Raw genomic sequence first — 19,719 nt, 5'->3', positions numbered from 1 at the left:
GCCCGAGGTCTCCCAGGGAAAGCCTTTCTAACGGCCATATCGGGCCTGAGAAACCGCAGACAGGTGTTTACCCTGGAGCCAGACCCCTCAGGCCCCACGTCGCTGCCAGAGAAGCTGGGAAGCTGAGAGATTCTTTTCTAACCTTTACAATGAAAGAAGGCAGGGGCCCGGGTGGCCGGGATGCTGGTGGAGAGGACAGATCAACATTGCCCGTCAAGCAGCATAAATTCCCAGAAAGGATGCGCGACTGCATTTCAGATGTGTGGATGTGTGATGATTCAACTGTGAATTCTGAACTATATTTTAATGTGTATAGGTAATAGATATCAAGTAGCAGAAAGAGAGAAAATATTTGAGGAGAGAAAAGTCAGGAAAAAAGTAGGGGGAAGACGAAATGAGAGGAATGAGTGGGGACAAAACCAAGACGGCTCCCCTGAAGCCAGGAGGACGGGAGGGTAGGCCGGCGACCTGGGATTCAGTTTCTCAACCCCAAGGGAGGTCGCTGTTGGGTTTGTTTGACGTGTCCTTCTCTCATAGCATCGTGAATTTGGTCTCGCCTGTTTTTGGCCGTAGCAGTTCACTCCCTTGTCAGCATAGAAGACTGATCGTCCAGAATGAATCTCGCACTTTTCCAGACTCCTCTTCAAGCAGAAAGTTCTGAAAATGAACACACCCTGCTTCCTAGGTTTATTTACCACCCCCTCTGCTAGACTTCCAGCAGCTGTAGGATCATGCTTGTTTAAAAAAAAAATTCTTTTCCTGCTCAATTCATTTCTTTATTTTTATTTATTTATTTGTTTTTGGCTGCATTGGGTCTTCACTGCTGTGAGCGGGCTTTCTCTAGTTGTGGCAAGTGGGGGCTACTCTTGGTTGCGATGCATGGGCTTCTCACTGTGGTGGCTTCTCTTGTTGCAGAGCATGGGCTCTAGGCACACGGGCTTCAGCAGTTGTGGTGCACAGGCTCAGGAGCTGTGGCTCACGGGCTCTAGAGCGCAGGCTCAGTAGTTGTGGCGCACGGGCTCAGTCGCTCCGCAGCATGTGGGATCTTCCCAGACCAGGGCTCAAACCCGTGTCCCCTGCATTGGCAGGAGGATTCTTAACCACTGTGCCACCAGGGAAGCCCCCAGTTCATTTCTTTAACACTTAATTTTTTTTCTGTCAAAGTCAGAGATGAATTAGCAATGACTAGGCAGCCAATCAAAATTCATAGCAAGCTATTTTGTGACCCGTGGGTCAGAAACAAATTTCCTACAGACTTCAGGAGGGATCTCCCTTGGGTTTGTTTGGGTGGGAAATTCACATCCTGCTCCGGGTTCTCAGCCCTGAGCAGGGTGGTGGCCGCGTGCTCCTGAGGCAGCGTCTGTGCAGCTGGGAGTCTCTGAGTTGCCTTCTCGGCGATTTCCCAGCAACGCAGGGAGAAGGTCTGAGGCTGCAGCTGCCAGTGAGTGATTCTCAGCTGCAAGTCCCCGTCAGCTGTGGACCAAGAAGAGATGCAGGAGAGGGTGAGAGCAAGACTGCCCGTCTCCCCAGTTCTGAGGCTGGACCACTCTCCTCCCCAGGAGGAGAAAGGACACCACCGCCAGGGGTTTCCCAGGCGTGACAAACACGCTGAAGCGCAATCAGCCTTCCTTTTCCCCGAGTCAGAACTGCTTGGTTCGGGATCTGCCAGTGAATCTCGACGGATGGAAACATCTATTTCCAAACACTTAGAATTTCCCATTCTGGCAGGATTAGCAAACTCTCAAATTGCTAGTAGTTGACCAATCTTTTCTGTCGATGGTCATTCCACTGAGAAGAAACAATCTTGGACCTTAAGTCGTTAAAAGGATTGGACACATGCAACGTGTCCCTTCACGTCACTATGTTTACTGAAGAGCAAATGCTCTGCAACACGGAACATCTGTGAAGACAATACATCGTTTCTGACACTGTGCTGTCAAAGGGACAGAAGGAAAAGCTTTATACAAAAAGAAAAGCAAGTACGGCCAGCTAGTTAGCCAAGAGAGCAAAGGCAGGGAGACCTACATTAACTGGATCTTCACAGCTGCTAAAAGCCTGACAAGGGAACTATGCATTTTAACCAGCTACCAAGCAATGGGGCATTTGAGTGACACAGAAAACAGGAGAGACTTTAATTTTCTCCTTGTCAGTTTTCAACAGAGAGGCTGTCACTTGAGCAAGCACGGCTACCATGTGGGCTGCAGAAGGACCCCGCCCTGCCAACGCCCCGGCTCAACGTGACACGGAGTGCAGGATGGCTGCACCATCTCCCTCCATCGCATTTCAACCAGCCTGCCCCTGTGAGGGGCTTTCTTTTTTGGGTGGCACCAGCTCCCTGGGCTCTGCCGTAGCCTCCGTCCTAGTAAAGGGAACATGGGTGAAGAGTGGCCACTGTGAGAGCGTCCTCCTGGGCCGCTGTCCAGCCCCATCAGGGGGATTCTTGGGTCACACGCCATTTTCCCAGTTACTGGTCTGGTGATAATTTAGTTCCATTTAACAAAAAGACCTTAAGCCTTAGGTTACTCCTGGGTGCTGAGGCTCTGGGTCATATACTGTGTTTCCAGATATGATTTCAAAAGTGCTGTCTGGGGAATTTCCTGGCGGTCCCGTGGTTAGGACTCGGCGCTCTCACTGTCGTGGCCCGGGTTCGATCCCTGGTTGGGGAACTAGGATCCTGAAAGCAGCACGGTGCAGCCAAAAAAAAAAAAAAGTGCTGTCCGGCCCTTGGCAACCTGGCAACAGTTACAGACGTCCCCAGAGAGCCGGCGGGCGTGTAGGAAACGTGATCCACATTAATTATTTACTGAGTGCCACTTACTCTCCTGTTCTCAAGGAACCTACATTCTAGCAGGGAGAGATGGTAATGACGAGGTCACCAAACAAATAGTGAGCCGACCCTCTTGAAGTGCCTGCTCTGAAGAGTAGGGCACACGCTAATGATGAAGATCAGAGCGCCCTCAGATGGGTGGTTGGACGGGCCCCTCCCGGGAGGTGTGTCAGCTGAGCCCGGGAAGATGAAGAGCTGGTTCCAGGCCAGCTCTGAGGCCAGAAGAAGCTTCTAGAGAAATCCAGGGCTCGGAGCAGGAGCAGACCCCGGGGAGGAGAGCCCGGTGAGACACGGGGTGTATTCCCCCTGCAGCAGGAAGCCCCGGGAGGGTCCAGCTGGGTCACGAGGGTGCCCGGGCCACAGAGCGAGGGCGCGGCACATCCAGCAGGGGCCTTGCCCCCGGCCAGGCAGCCTCCCGCCAGGTCCCTCTGGTCCCTCTGCACCAGGAGTGGCCATCCCGTCAGCTCACACTGAAACGTCGAGCCTTACAGGAGCCGAACGCCTGGCGCGTGTCTGATGGGATGATTCTCAATCACGCGTTAGATCATTATATCCTTAGAACAGGGGGTCCCCCTGACCCGTCGTGAGAACTCCTGAAGAATTCACTCTGATCCACTGACTCTGAATGTGCCCCTTTGAAAACAACAACAGGCCTGGGACCAGGGCTTGAATCTGAGGCTAAGAAGAAGCATTCACGGATCAGAGGTCCTTAGTTCCCATCCTTGTTCACAGCTGTGTCCTTAGCACGCAGCACAGAGGCTGACACATAAGTATTTGTTGAAAGAGTTCATATGTTAGCCTAGTAAAAGCTCAAGAAATACGACGATTAAACCTCGGTAGTACAGCATCCCAACCAGCTAAATTAAGTAGCCTTGGACACTAGCCCTGGGGTGTGAATACCATTTGCGGGGAACGGTGGGACGGATCCACAACTACTCCAGCCTCGGGGCGCCAGCATCAACCGCCTACTGCTGCTCCAAGCTTCTGGGACTGCCTGACCACGCGGACGATTCCATCTCTGGCCTGACCCCTGCCCTCCAGGCCCTCACCCTCCAGAGACCGGGCAGGCAGTGTCTCCCTGACCCACGGGGCCCCTGTGGGCACCAGCCCCTCATCCTGTCTCCCAGCTGCCTTTCCCTCTGCCCTACTTCGGGCTCTGCACCAAAAACTGGGGAGCCTCTTGTGGGACCGACCAAGCCCTAAATCACTAGTTTTATTTCTTGGAGTAAACTTAAGGCTGAGAAAAGGTTCTGGAATGACTGCCCTGGGGAACTGAAAGTCCATCTGGAAACATGAATAATGTGAAATTTATCCCTCCGTGGAGCCCCGCAAGAACAACTACAATATCATCCTTTCTGAGAATTCCTGCCAATTTTTTATGGGGTCAGCAGAAAGTTACATCTGAAGTGAAGACTGCACAGATTTCTACAGGGGTAGGGAACTGCTGGGACGAGGGCTGTGGAAGCTACAGGTAACAGTGAAACTCCACAGACGGGATTTGTGAGCACTTGGCCCTCACAGCAGGAAGCGGGACGAGTGCGCCATCCATCCAGATGTTGACCGAGCGGCTACTGTGTGCCATCCATCCAGATACTGACCGAGCGGCTACCGTGTGCCATCCATCCAGATACTGACTGAGCGGCTACTGTGTGCCAGGCGTCGTAGGCACCAAGCGGGCAGCCACCGCCCTCGTGGAGCTGACCTCTTCTTGGTGTTGAAGACGGGTCATAACGGTCTCGCTAAACATGATGTGCAAGGTCAACGTGTGACTTTCAGTCCTTACTGTGGCTCAGACAGTATGAAAGGAACGAGCTTGTTGCTTCATTATAGTTGAGAGTGAGACAGATGTGTAGTCATTGTTTGAAAACTCCCAGCTTAATGAGATCTGGCATTTACGTGTTCTCTCGTATTTTTCTTCTCAAGCTGCAGAGCTCGACTGGGAGGTATTTGGCAAAAGGCCTCGCTTGCCTAAGCTGTCACCGGACAGCGCGTGGGGCTCTGGGCCAGCCCGGTTCCAACTCAACTGCGGCGGCTTGATGAGGCGATGAGCACAGAGTACCGAGTACCATAACATCGCAGAGTGGCTGTAACTCACCCCATCACAGCTAGAAATTATCTGCCTCCAAGGAAAAGTGTCAACAGCGGTCATCTTCTGGAGGGTCAGCAGTTCTTAAATTGTAGTTTCAGAAGAATCACTCAATGAGTCTCTAACCAAGAGGTCCCAGCTCCTCCCCTAGGAATTCAGCTTGAGAAGGTCTGGGGAAGGGTCCAGAGGTGCATTATACCACTGTGCGTGCTGATTCTATGGCAGGGGGCTCTGGTAACCCTGAGACGGAGGGTGCAGACCTCCAGGTCCTGTTCCCCAGATGTACAGCATCTTGGCAAGGATCTCCTCCTTGGAAGGGAAGACGGTTGGAACAGTCTCCTTTAAGGATTAAGCTTATTCCTTCCTCTCATGCGTCCAGCAAATACTGTTTAGCAACTGCAGTGGACGTGGTACAGTCTCCCCACTGGAGGGAGGGTGTCAGGATGAGTGCGCACCAGCTGCTGCCCCTGGAGATGGAGGATCTTTTAGGGACGACAGTGGGCCCCACTGGACTGAGCCTGCCTGACTCTGCATCTTCTCGGTGCTCCCCAAACACCCAAGTTTTCTTTCCTCATCTCCTTCAAGTATTTACTGAACGGACTTCTTTCACTGAAACCTTACTAGATCATTCCGCACTAAAACCAGCATGTCAAAGCCTGAACCTCTCTCTTCCCCAGAGTCCTCCCCGGCTCTGCAAAGAGCAACTCCCTTCTTCCAGCTGCAAAAACAGAATCTGTTCACCTCTCCTGCACCCGCTATCCGTCCATGGCAAGTCCTGATGGTCCCGCTCTGAGACGTGCCCAGAACCCACTGCTTCTCCCCAGCTTTCCTCCAAGCCAATGTTGCCATGTCGCCGAGTTACTTGCCTCCCGTCCCCCTCCCCTTCCCCCCGCTAACCATCCTAAAGAACGACTCACCCTCTGTGTGCCTCTCCCCTGGGAAGCCTGCCCTGACTCCCCACGCCTGGGTCTGGTGTCCCTGTTCTTCCTTGCCGTGGTACTTCCTGCACAGCCTGGCTTGCTGACTGCCTGTTTATTCTTTTGTTTTCTCTGCTAGGTTGCAAGGTCTGTATGCGTAGGTGTTGTTTCACATAACCTGGTTCCTAGTAGACGCCCCGTGAGGGTTGGTTCGTTTAATGAAGGAGGGAAAGGAAGACTGAGGCAGAGGAAATAATCAAAGAAGACTCAGAGGATCAGAGAGGGCAAGCAGTGCTGTGTGACTGGGCAGAGGCTTCGTGGGATGTCGCGTGAGACACAGAGAGACATGTACGTGCGGACAGAGAAGATGAGGAAAACATGGGAGGTTCTGGGTAGAAAACTGGTCTTTGGTCAGCTGTGGGGACCACTGGATGATTTTGAGCAGAACGGCACAGAAGATAATCTGGTACTGAAACTGGACTGAAAGGGGAAAGCAAAAAGACAGAATCAGCCAAACCACATGAGGAGAAATACCCCAATTCGGACAGCAGCAAGGGGATTGGGGAGGAGTAGACAGAAGTGAGAAACACTTGGAGGAAAGATACTGGATGCTGAGGACAAAGGAGACAGACAAGGCACTTGAGGCCGGATCGTGTGGCTGGAAGAACAGCGGTGCCTTTCATGGAAACACGGAGAAACTGCAAAGATGGCATAATTAGGCACAAAGAGCACGAGTCTGTCTCCAAGCCTTTCAGGTCCGAAGCATTCTCAGGACAGGCTGGTAAGAATGTACGGAACTGGAGATTCAGGGCTGAACTCTAGGAGAGATGTCTCTCTCTCTGTAAAGCCTGAATACTCCAGCCTCTGTCCCAGGAGGAGAATGAACACTTAGCTTTCCGGGAGTTTGGCTCATGCGGACATCAAAATGTTTTTGAACATTGTTTAAAGGGTTGTTTAATTTTATGAAAATATTTAGTATCCTTTCTTATTCAGTGGGGCAAAACTCAGCAGTTTGGGTGCAGTTTTTCACACTTGGAACCTTTGGAGCCAGAGGGTTCTTGCATTTGGTGGGGATGGGCGTTAGCCCTGTGAACATACAGCAAACTGGTGGAGAAAATGTACACAGTGTAAGTCGGAGAAAATTTGCCCAGGTGCTGAGACAGTCTTTAGGACAATCCTTCTGCTTAAGGCACGTGGCTGGGGCAGTACTGCTCTGCACAAACATACAAAGTTTCCAGTATCTGGAGACTCAGAGGAGCTTCTGTGCATGGCCAGCAACCAACTAGAATTGAACTTATCGATGCTTCCCATCTACCAAAAATAGATATGCAGGGGATTTAATGCTAAATTCAACTTTAAAAATGTCTGATACAGATGGGACAAAATGCTAGTATTTGTTAAATCTGGACGGTGGATACTTGGATCCCTATTATGTTATTTTCTGCACTCTTCTGTATGCTTGACACACAGTAGTTCATCCTATTTTTTAAAAAACACTTCAAAAAACAGATATGCGAAACAGAGCCAAAAACTGAGATTCTGAGAATCAGGCAAGTCTGGGAAGATGACCTACAGAAGCAACAGAGTGACCCCACTTTGCAAAGTGCTTGTCCCCTCCAAGAACAAAAGGCCATGGTGGTGACCACAACGTTCGAGGTCATGGGACAGAGGGGGAGGTAGCGATTCTCTCCGCTGGCTGTGGGTCCCACGGGTCTGTAACAGTCCTTGTGAGGTCACCGCCAGCCTGGGAAGTCGCAGACCCACCATGACACACTCCCAATTTGACAATTACGTGGAAGCCAGCACAGTGACAGAGGAACTTCCTCGTCAGCCAGGCCACACAGTGTCCCTGAGCTCGGCTCGGTTCCCAGGACAGGGCCACCATGTCACTTGCTGTCATGGTGCCCTTCCCAGCAAACACACCCAAGGTGTGAGTCTTGGGGATCGTTATCTCCTCCGGGGCTGTGTGACCAGGGAGACGCCCCCGTGACAGTTCCTCCAAGCTCCCCAAAGCGTTCCAGCCTTCTGCTTCCTTCCTTTGGACAAGCCGAGAGCCTCCTCCGCAGTGTCACAAAAGCCTGTCTACGACTGAGGCTTTGGAAAATCCAGCATTTCCCAAAGCTGACAGACGCCTCCTGGGCCCCCGGCTTCGTGCATTCAGGCCCGTGTTGGAAAGCCAGCATCATAACCACCAGCCACGTGGTGGGCCCAGTGCAGGGACAGCAAGGCTCCAGCGCATCAGCTCTTAAGACCAAATACAGCGGCAACACCACCGAAAGAACCGGATCCTGGGGACCCCCCGTGGGCTTTAGACTTCTGCAAGCGGGAGGGGAAAGAGCGGACATGTCCTTCCAGCCAGACCCCGAGCGGAAATCCTCCCAATAAAGTATCTTTCAACAAACCAAAAGCAGAGCTCCCTCTGGCTCTCAAACCCCTGAAAGCAGTCAGCATCCAGCCCACAGCTCCCACCCTCGGGAACCACCCCCAGAAAGGTCCCCTGGGCCCCGCACCTGCTCCCCTGGGGCTGTGCCATCTGAGGGGCCCCAGCTGCCCCTCTTTACCAACAGCCAGGCGTGTGTGCTGGTGACTTCCCTGCACCAAGCTGCCAGGACTTTCTGGAACAAGTAAGACTGAACAGTCAGCTCTGGGAGCGCCCCCGAAACCAGACCTCCTAAAATCTGCTTGTTTCCATCAGAGTGCTGGAGCCCCAGACCCTCCTGTGGGAGAAGACCAGGTCAGAGATCCTAAAGGTCATACTGAGAGCATCCCTCCTTCCCAGCATCCTGGGACCCCGGGGTCGCAGTGCCTCCTGGCGGCTGGGCTCTGTTTCCAGTCGAGGGACCGGGAACATCACCGCCACAGGCCCATTCCCCTGGCACCTGTGAGCCCCGTGGCCCTGTGTTTTCCTTCAAGGACAACTGTAAGGAGCCCAGGTCCTCTTCTCTGCGGCCAGGCTCTGTCCAGCAGGCACAGTGCTGGAGCCTCAGCCCGTCGCCACGGAGGCCTGCTGGGCGCAAAGCAGGTCCACACGCCCACACGACAGTCAGTCGAGGCACACCAGTCGTCCTCTCCGCGGTGGTGTTGCCTCTTGTTTGGGGGCACGTGTAGGGAAACAGCCCGAGGCAGAGAGGAAATGGGGCGTCTCCCGCAGCCCCGAGGAAGTGCACGAGCTGGGTCCTAGCTGTCAACTGAGGCATCTGGTATTGTGGGCTTTCCGGCTCAAAAATACCGAATATCCTCATGTGCATCTATCCCTTACACTGGATGAGGTTTATGATGCCACAGACACAGCTGCTGGTTAAACTAAGGCCACAGATCGGGGAACAATGCCAACCAGGCAGACTGCGATCATCCAATGCTCCTCTTGTCCCCATAATATACATTTTGGCAAATACATTTGAGGGACAAAAAGAGGATGCTTATCCTGGGCATGTATCCAGAGAAGACGAAAACTACAATTTGAAAAGATACATGCTCCCCTATGTTCATAGCAGCACTATTTACAATAGCCAAGACACAGAAGCAACCTAAATGTCCACTGACAGATGAATGGATAAAGAAGAAGTGTTATAAAAGACAACCCTCAGAATGGGAGAAAACATTTCCAAATGAAGCGACCGACAAGGGATTAATCTCCAAAATATACAAACAGCTCATGCAGCTCTACATCAAAAAAACAAACAAACCACCCAATCCAAAAATGGACAGAAGACCTAAACAGACATTTCTCCAAAGAAGACATACAGATGGCCAAAAAAGCACATGAAAAGATGCTCAACATCTCTAATTATTAGAGAAATGCAAATCGAAACCACAATGACGTATCACCTCACACTGCTCAGAATGGCCATCATCAAAAAATCTATAAATAAAAAATGCTGGAGAGGGTGTGGAGAGAAGGGAACCCTCCTATACTGTTGGTGGGAGTGTAAGTTGATACAGCGACTAAGGAGAACAGTGTGGAGGTTCCTTAAAAAACTAAAAATAGAGCTACCATATGATCCAGCAATCTCACTCCTGGGCATATATCCAGAGAAAACCATGGCTCGAAAACATACATGCATCCAGAGGAATGGTTAAAGAAGATGTGGTAATATGTATATATATATATATATACACACACACACACATACACACACATACATACACACAATGGAATATTATGCAGCCATAAAAAAGGACGAAATAATGCCATTTGTAGCAACATGGATGGACCTAAAGATTATCATATAAGTGAAGTAACTCAGACAAATATCATATGATAACACTCATATGTGGAATCTACTTTAAAAATGATACAAATGAACTTATTTACATAACAGAGACAGACTCACAGATTTCAAAAACAAAATTATGGTTACCAAAGGGGAAATGTGGGACAGGGGGAGGGATAGATTAGGAGTTTGGGATTAACGTATACATACTACTATATATAAAATAGATAACCAACAAGGTCCTATTGTATAGCACAGGGAACTCTACTCAACATTCTGTAATAACCTATATGGGAAAAGAATCTGAAAAAGAATGAATATACGTATATGTATAACTGAATCACTTTGCTGTACACCTGAAACACAACATTGTAAATCAACTATACTTCAATTTAAAAAAAGGGGGAAAAAAAAGAGGATGCCGTAACAAAATTAATATTAAACAAGATAATAGAAAGAAAAGCAACCACAGGTGGAACACCCAAAGGGCAGGCATCATTTACAGACATGTGTTGTCTTCAAAGGCCCCGCGTTGGCATCTGTGCTTCCGACCCCATACAGCACGGTGTAAATGCTGGTTAAACCTTTGAGTGTCACAGGACTTGAAAACGGCATGATTTGTTTTGCATCAAACAGAAACCAGAGCCTTTCTAACTTGAACCAACCCTCCTTCCCTTGAGTTCTACCCTCGGCCAACACCAGCTAACGTGGGCTAGGTGCGTGGGGTCCACACCTGAAGGTTACCCACATTTTCTTGAGTTTCCTCCACATTCGGCTCATCTGGATACAAACCGCTCCCCACCCCTACCGAGCTCCCGGCTCTAAGTTATACAATTCAAGTCGCTTTGGCAGCAATTCAGAGGAAAGAGAGAAGAGGGACGGGGAAGAAAAAAGATAATGACCCAGGGCTTCCCTGGTGCCGCAGTGGTTGAGAATCTGCCTGCCAATGCAGGGGACACGGGTTCGAGCCCTGGGCTGGGAAGATCCCACATGCCACGGAGCAACTAGGCCCGTGAGCCACAACTACTGAGCCTGCGCGTCTGGAGCCTGTGCTCCGCAACAAGAGAGGCCGCGATAGTGAGAGGCCCGCGCACCGCGATGAAGAGCGGCCCCCGCGCGCCGCAACTACAGAAAGCCCTCGCACAGAAACGAAGACCCAACACAGCCATAAATAAATAAAAACAAACAAACAAACAAAAAACAGAAAGACTGAATTGCTAAAAAAAAAAAAAAAAAAGATAATGACCCAAGCATCACTCCTCAAATCCTGATGCGTTGAATAGAAGGGCGTTTCGGAAACAGCCCTGGTCACAGCGCGCAGACCCGGCAGTAACAGGACGAGCATCACTTCATAACCACACACACTCACTGTTCGTCCCGACGTTCTGTCATCACTCCGGCCTTGATGACTGGCCCCAGGACGGTGTGGCTTCTTCCTTCTGAGTCGGAGGCAGGAGGGCAGCCCACACGCTGTCCTGTGTCCTTCCTGTGATGCCCCTCCGCGGCTCCTAAGGTGGCCGTGAAGCTGGTGTCTCTGCTCCACAAGAAGCCGTTGTTGATCCAGGGTCTCCAGGGCGTCCGTCCGTCCCGGGGAGCAGCCGTGAAACACGTGGGCGGTCTGGGCAGAGTAACTCCCGCCCGAGCAGGAAGAGCTAGCTCCTCAGCTGCATGCTGCCCTGGTGGCTCCCAGCCCACGCACTGCCCCTCCTCCTGCGCCCTGGGTGGCAGGGACCGCGGTCCAGGTGTGCCACAGCGCGCTCCCCCCATCTCAGTCCACAGACGACCCTCACCCTGACGCTCGGCCACCCACTCACGGCAGGAACAGCACAGAAGAGAAACAGTGACAACAAAAAGCACATCACTTGAATATCCAGAAAGCTAAGGAGGCAGAGACGCTGCTTACCTTCCTAAAACTCATCACGATGGGGCTGTGTCTGCTCGGGGCGCTGGACTCTGCTGGTGGGCATTGGTGGGGGCGGTCTGAGAGCCTGCAGAGCCCCCCCCAAGTTGCCACTCGTGCTGCATTCATCCCCCACACCTCACCCCTCCTTCAAAATGACTCTGTCAGCAAGTCCCGGAACTGGCCGTTGAGGCGGGTGGTCTTCCGGGCAGCCTTCTTGGGTAGGACCTGACGCCCAACACCGTTCACCCTTCAGATGCGGCTGCTCCGAAGCCTCAGAATCCCTCAGCCTCACAGCTCCTTCCAAGGTTCTAGGAAGGCCCCTGGCTGTGCGTGTATCTGTTAGTAATAAAATGTACAAACGTAAGAGAGTTTAACTCAAGGGCCTCTCGTGTCAGGTGGCGCCGAGGTGGCCGTGAGCCCTCTGGGGCTGCAACCACAGGCGCCGAGTTAGGGGCGCATCCACCTGGATCACAGACGCATCTGTGGACAGTTAGTCACTGCCAGTCGCCCGATGCAGGAACGGCCTCCAGGAAAACCACCACCCATTGTGCCAACTTGCCCGGCCTCACGATGAGGAGGAGCAGGGCCCGGCTCTGCGTGCAGTGTAGACGTGCACTGCAGCTTCTGGCACCAAGTGCTCGGATCGCAATCCTACAGCTCTGTCAGAACACTGGGAGCCGGAAGCCAATCTGCGGGCGATTCCTCGAGTCCACAGCTTATCTTTAAAGGGAACGTGATAGGGACTTCCCTGGCGGTCCAGTGGTTAAGACTTCGCCTTCCGATGCAGGGGGTGAGGGTTCGATCCCTGGTCGGGGAGCTAAGATCCCACATGCCGCGTGGCCAAAAAAACCAAAACATAAAACGGAAGCAATACTGTAACAAATTCAATAAAGACTTTAAAAATGGTCTGCATCAAAAAAATCTTTTAAAATAAGAAAAACTAAAGGGAATGTGATAGACATGATCCCAGATTTAACATCACCCCAGAATTTTAAATGGCTTTAACCAAGAACAACACGTTCAAACTATCCATAAATCCACTTCAACCAACCAGGCCAGAGGAAAGACTGAATGATATTCAATCTTTTATTTAAAAACATGACCAAAGAATATACAGGCAAAGGAGGTAGGGAGGAAAAGTTTTATAGAAGTATAGCAGCCAGTTAGTTAATTCAAATATTGTATTATGTTTCTGGATTTTGTGATTTTGTATTATTTGTTAGCTTTTAAAAAACACATAATTTGCAGTGATTTCTTCACTCGTTATGTCATAACTAATTTTGTAACCTAATTTTGCATTCTTGCTCTTTTTTATTGTCAGGAGAAGAAAGGATTTATCACCTGCAACAAGTAAGGAGAACACTGGGGATCTCTCCCCAAGCAGTGTCTCCGTGTTCTTCTCCTTAAAGAGGCCCCCTGGGTCGTGTCAACTTCAAGCTTCACCTCTGCCCCCCACGTCCCGTGGAGAAGCGCAGGCGAAATGCTTAAATATCGTCTAAATGTTCACCGAATTCAACGCCGCTCCCTCTTCCTCGTGAAAGTCATCCCCTCTGCTTTTTCTCCTCTCTCCCTCCTCCCGAGAAGGCGGCCCCAGCTGTGTCCCCGGAGCTCCGTCCTCCAGGCCACCGCCTGCCCCTGCCGTCAGCACACCCCGCCAAACGCCCGTCAGCTCTGCTGAGATGCCACCAGCGCTGACAAGGCCCAGGCAACGGGGTGTGGCGGGGTTGGCGGCGTGGGAGAAGGTGGCCTCCAGAGGTGGGGGACCACTGGGGACAGCTGCACACGGAGGGCCTGGGGTCGGAACGGCCCCCCAGCGATCCCTGCTGTGAGGCCGGCAGCGACACCCTACACGCCACTTGCGGTAAATACATCCGAGACAACGCCTAATGGGCCCAGGCAGACTCGAAGCACAGAAACCTAGCTTCCCTCTAAAACGTAAAAAGCCTTCCCGACGAGAAGCGACAGGGCAGTCACGACCACTGTGCCAGCTTACAAACCAACCGGTCGTTACGGACGACCGCAGGAGTGCAGGTGGGCTGAGCCTCCACTGGATCTGCGGGGCGGCAGTGTCATCTCCCTGTTGCCTCTGTGGGAAGGTTTGGAAACGGAGAAACACTCGCCGACTAGGTGAGGTACTCCGAGCGGTCACGAGGGACCCCGCTTCTCCTTTACCCGGGCTCCACCAGGACGGGGGCAAGTCAGACTCAACGTCACCCTGCCTTTTACTCACACGTTTTCATCTTCACTTATGTGGCGTGGAGGCATAGGGGTTCTCGAAGATTAAAATAACATTTTAAAATTTTAAGCTGAGGTTCTTTACCTCGGGGAGGTACTGGCTGTCCACCCGTGGGTCCGACGGCGCTGATGTGCTCAGGACACGGCCCGGACACGGCCATCAGAGGAGGTGCTGAGCGGAGTCATAATTTACGACGTGAATCTGAAGACACTGGACAAAGCTAGCCGTGCGCATGAGAGAGAGAGAGAGAGAGAGAGAGAGAGGTGGGGCGTTGGCCTGGAGTTTCAAAAGGTCTTGGCTTCACGATGATGCTAAAACCTTGGAGGAGGAGAGCGTAGAGTAGGTGCTACCTTCTAAAGGATGCAGGTCTCGGTACGAGGTCATTTCCCCATCAAGAAACAAAGCAGTGAAAGTATTTCGTACACAGGACAGGGGGCGGCGGCGGAGCCTAGACAGGCAGGTGGGGGGAGAGCCGTACAGGAGGCGTGGGCGGGGGGGGGGGGGGGGGGCGCATCCCCGGCGCTCAGAGTCTGCGGGCTGGGGGCAGAGAACGCGGGGTGAGGGCGGAGGGCCTGGGGCCTGTGTCTCCACCGTCCTGGCCGCCTGCCCTACAGGGACGCGGGGAGGGCAGGCCTGGACTGATGGAGGGTGGCGGCCGACCACCCATCTGAGCCCCCTCAGCTCTCTCTCCGAGTGGGGAAGTCACAGCCCCTCGGGAGGGGGAGGAAGGCAGCGGGAGAGGAAGGGTTGGTGAGAGCAGCCCGGCCGGGGTGGAGGTGGTCAGCGGTGAAGGCACGGGACCAAGGCCGACACCGAGAGCAAGATGACAAGACGTCTCCAACGGGGTGGGCTGGGGGCAGGAGCACAGAAAGCACACGCCTCACCCCAGGGTCAGCGATGGAGAGGACAAGGGAGACCAGCCCCGAACGAGTTCAAATCCTGAACTGACCGAGGAATTGCCCAGAAGAGGCTTTTAGGCCAGAAGCGGGTCTGTTACCCTCAAGGGCCAAGTTTGGGTTTTCACCACCTCACCAGCAAACTCGGTGCAGTTCCAGAGGAATAAAGGCCCGTTTTGCACATCTGAGGTGTCACCATACATTTGAAACCCACTGTACACGCTGGAAATCCCTGCCCCGGCCCCATGTCCCCCAAAGAGTCCAATCACAAAGGCCGCCTCGTGTGCTGAGGATTCGCCTACACTTTGGGGTGGGAATAGCAGGACCTGGACCAGACATACTCTGAACTTCCAGAAATCTGCTGCTATCAGAGCGCTCCTTGGCGCTTCCTGACCCTAATTCGGGGAAGGATTCGGGAGCGAGAAACACGTGGTCTCTCACACAGGTCACAGGCCACGAACACTGCTAGCCTTGCCATCCTCATCATCACAGTTCCCACCATGCTGGCCTAATCTAAGGTAATAAATACAGTAAGTCCCCTACATACGAACCTTCAAGTTGCGAACTTTCAAAGATGCAAATAGGCATCTGGTTCCAGCAAGGAACCAGACCCTGTGCCATCAACGTCAGGCGTGAGTGACGCTGCAGCTCGCCCTCCGTCTCCTATTGCTGACCATCCTTCAACTCTACCACCTCCCACTCCAGTCAGTAACTCTTCTTGCCTGTTCCCTCAATGCCAGCCCCTGTGTGCCAGCTGTTGTACTGGACTACTGTACTTTTCAAGGGACTGTACTGTAAGATTAAAAAGGGTTTCTCTATTTTTTGTGTTTGTTTTTTATGTATTACTTGTGTGAAAAGTATTATAAACCTATGATAGTACAGTACTATATAGCCGATTGTGTTAGTTGGGTACCTAGGCTAACTTTGCTGGACTTATGAACAAATTGGACTTACGAACATGCTCTCAGAATGGAACTCGTTCGTATGTAGGGGACTTACTGTGTAAGTGGTATGGGGTCTGCTTTTTCTTTGTTTCTCCCCCCTTTCACCTGCTGTTATCTTGGAAGCAGAAAATGACCATGTAAGCACGAGCTACCCTGTCCTCCCAACGTGGCATCCACTGTGCTCAGGGCCCCTCGGGACCCCCTCCCCGTCCACCCGGAGCAACCAGCTTGAGCACCACAATTCCCTTCGCTCGTCGCCTGAGTGGTCTCTCTTCTGGAATGTGGGTGAGAGGCCCGGACTGTGCTTCTCCAAGTGCCCTGAAGCTGAACGTCTTCGTTTGCTTCCTTTGGACTCTCTTCACTCAACCCCCCTCCCCTCGTGCGGCTCCAGGCTGGTGTGACTGTCACGATTCATGCGGAACTGAAATGAAAGCATTACCAACCCCGCAGGTAAAACAAGGCTATCTCCCATCTCCACTGTAAGTTGGGTGCAGCTCAAGTATTCAGCAGAGACTAAATCAAATCTCTTAAAATGCTCATGCATACATTAGAGCTACTTATATTACCTTCGTAATGCCGGATATTTCCATAGAAAATAGAATCAAAATGGAAAGTTCTAAGCAAAAATAAGCAAGTGGGACTACCTCAAACTAAAAGCTTCTGCACAGCGAAGGAAACCAACAAAATGAAAAGGAAATCTACTGAATGGGAGTAAATATTTGCAAACCATATATCTGGTAAGGGGTTACTCTCCAAAAGAGCTCATACAACTCAATAGCAAAAACAAACAATCCAGTTAGAACATGGGCAGAAGACCTGAATAGACATTTTTCCAAAGAAGACATACATACAGATGGCCAACAGGCACATGAAAAGATGTTCCACATCAGTAATCATCAGGGAAATGCACATCTAAACCACAGTGAGGTATCACCTCACACCTGTCAGAATGGCCATCATCAAAAAGAATACAAATATCAAATGCTGAAGAGGGTATGGAGAAAAGGGAACCTTCCTGCACTGTTGGTGGGAATGTAAACTGATACAGCCACTATGGAGAACAGTATGGAGGTTCCTTAAAAAACTAAAAATAGAACTACCATCTGACCCAGAAATTCCACTCCTGGGTACTTGTCCGAAAAAAAGGAAAACACTAATTATAAAAGATACATGCACCTCTAGGTTCATAGCAGCACTATTTATAAGAGCCAAGACTTGGGAGCTCCCTAAGTGTCCATCAATAAATAAATGGATAAGGAAGATGTGGTGTATACACACAATGGAATATTACTCAGCCACAAGAAAGAAGGAAATCCTGCCATTTGCAGCAACATGGATGGACTTGGAGGGCATTAAGCTCAGTGAAATGAGTCAGAGAGAGACAAATACCGGTTGCCAACAGTGGGGTCAGAAGGTACAAACTTCCAGTTATAAAGTGACTAAGCCCTGGGATATAGTGTACAGCATGCTGACTATAGTTAGCAATACAGTACCGCAGAGTTGAACGTTGCAGAGAGAGTAGATCTTAAAAGTTCTCGTCACAGGAAAAAAATTCTGTAACTGTATGGGAAAGGATGTTACCTCGACAATGTGGCGATCACTTCACAATATATACGTATATCGTATCATTATACACCTGACACTAATTTGGTGTTATATGTCAATTATATCTCAATAAAATGTTTAAATAAAAATATTAAAGCTAAAAAAAAGTTGGACGTTCACTTAGTCTAAGCTTAGCTGCAGGCCCCGCAGCAGCGCCTCTACTGCTGGCCACGACCTCTCATCTGAACACCTCCAGTGACAGGTACGTGTGACACGCCCCACCCCACCCCTGCCCCAGACTCTTCTAGCTCAGGCAGAACTGTTGGGGAACCACTGACGGAAACCGCCGGCCCCAGCCAGGCCGGGGAGTAACCGCTTGCGTGAGTTCTCTTTCAACAGGAGGTCCTGGTAAGGAATGCGGAACTAACAAGCCACCACCGACCGGAAGAATTCGGGAAGGGTCAAAAGGAGAGAGGAGACTCCAGTCCATATGTCCCGCCAACCTCCCAGAATCCTCCTCGTTGGAATCCATCGTGGCTGAGATGCGTGTGCCACCAGGAAGTACCCTGAGCTGGACCAAATATGAGCCAAGCAAGGTGATTGACCAGAGACAACCCGGAAACTAACCCCATCACCATAAAACCAGAGACAGAGCCACGTGGCAGAGCAGTGCCCCTGGGTTCCCTTACCCCGCTGCTGTCTGCCGGGCGCCCCTTCCCAATAACGTCTCCTGCTTTGTCAGCACGTGTGTCTCCTCGGACAGTTCATATCCGAGTGTTAGACAAGAGCCCACTCTCAGGCCCTGGAAGGGGTCCCCCTTCCTGCAACAGAATGGTTTCTTCCTTTTGCTGAGGACGCGCTATAATTTGCTGGATTGGGCCTCAGTTTCAGCCCCTGACACCCTGTGGGCGAGATCTCCCCTTCTCCCATGTGCACACTCTTTGGGTGACTGGTGACCCCTCTCGTATCCCTCCCTCCAAGGCCCCTCTTCCTGTCCCGGCGCTGAGCCCACTCACCTTCCCGGAGCCCCTGGGAGCATCTACGACCGGCCGGGCCCTCACGGACCGTGGTGCTCAGGGCTCAGCTGTGGCCGCTCAGTGCGGAGCGGGACCGCTTTGTTCTAAACACTGTGGTCCATTCACGCGGCCTAGAGTTTAATTAGCTTTCCTGGCAACCACATTAAACAATGGCTTGTTTCTTAGCAGCGACTACGCATTTGAGCGGTTGGGTTTTTAAAACCCAAAAACAGAGCCCGCCATTTACTTACTGATAGACTTTGTCCTGTCCTATGGGCTGGTTCATTCAGACTTTCAGAGACCTTTTGTGATTCTGATTTTTCCCTTGAATGTATTCGCATTCCACTCTAGTTCTGTGTCACCTGCAGATAAAATAAGCCACCGATTAAAAAAAAAAAAAAATCTTGTGTAGCACAAAAACGCAGAGTCCTGCGGTATGCCAATAACAACCTTCTTTTAGATTAAAAAGGATTGGTTAATTAGCAACCCTATGATCCTTCGACCATTTATAAACCTACCCAATTACCCTCTCCCTCAACTCCTGGGAGCAGGACATTAGCCAGGCTTTATGGCCGTCATCATCTGAGGCCCTTTTCTATGTGGGGCAATTACCCACCTTATGAGTCTTTCGGGAGCCAAGACCACCTCCCAGAATGAAAGGCAGAAAATGCCAGCGGCTGGCTTACCCAGCATCCTTTGCAGCTCGGGTACAGCCATGGGATCCGGGCCCCAGCGGTTGGAAGCATCGTGCTGAGCTTTGACCCAGGAGCTCGAGAGGGTGGGGACAGCTTCATGCCCTTGGGGACACCAGGGTCGTGGTGTCGGCAGTGGGAAAGGTGATGCCCAGGCTGGTGTTGACAAGCTCTTGTGTCCTCACAGGACCAGCCCCGTGATTTCTGGATATGGTTCTGACGTGTGACGTCCAAACCCGGCTGTCTAGCCCTTCCCGAGAGTCGGTAAGCGGCTCTATATCCTTGAATAAAATCCCTTTTCTGCTTAAACTAACTAGAATCCGTCTCTGTTGTTCTGACCTAAAAGCAGCCAGTGAGACCTGCCTCTTCCCTCATCCTCACGGCCTGGGAGTGAGTCCTTCCTGGACTGTGGGTGTCATCACCAACCTCCCTTACACGTTTGC

General features: G+C 51.5%; 1 long non-coding RNA gene across 1 annotated transcript in view; it reads right to left on the bottom strand.

The window, feature by feature from the left end:
* LOC137770691 (uncharacterized) overlaps positions 1 to 18,940 on the bottom strand; it is a 46,234-nt gene extending 27,294 nt beyond the window's left edge. The window contains exon 1 of the long non-coding RNA XR_011075208.1: positions 18,836 to 18,940. This is a non-coding gene — a long non-coding RNA (uncharacterized lncRNA). The remainder of the gene's footprint in view (positions 1 to 18,835) is intronic.
* Between the last annotated feature and the right edge of the window lie 779 nt (positions 18,941 to 19,719).

Source organism: Eschrichtius robustus, chromosome 10 (assembly GCF_028021215.1).
Source record: "Eschrichtius robustus isolate mEscRob2 chromosome 10, mEscRob2.pri, whole genome shotgun sequence".
NCBI classification, from domain to species: Eukaryota; Metazoa; Chordata; class Mammalia; order Artiodactyla; family Eschrichtiidae; genus Eschrichtius; species Eschrichtius robustus.
The sequence above is the reverse complement of the archived record's forward strand: the minus strand, read 5'-3'. Positions and strand labels throughout refer to the sequence as shown.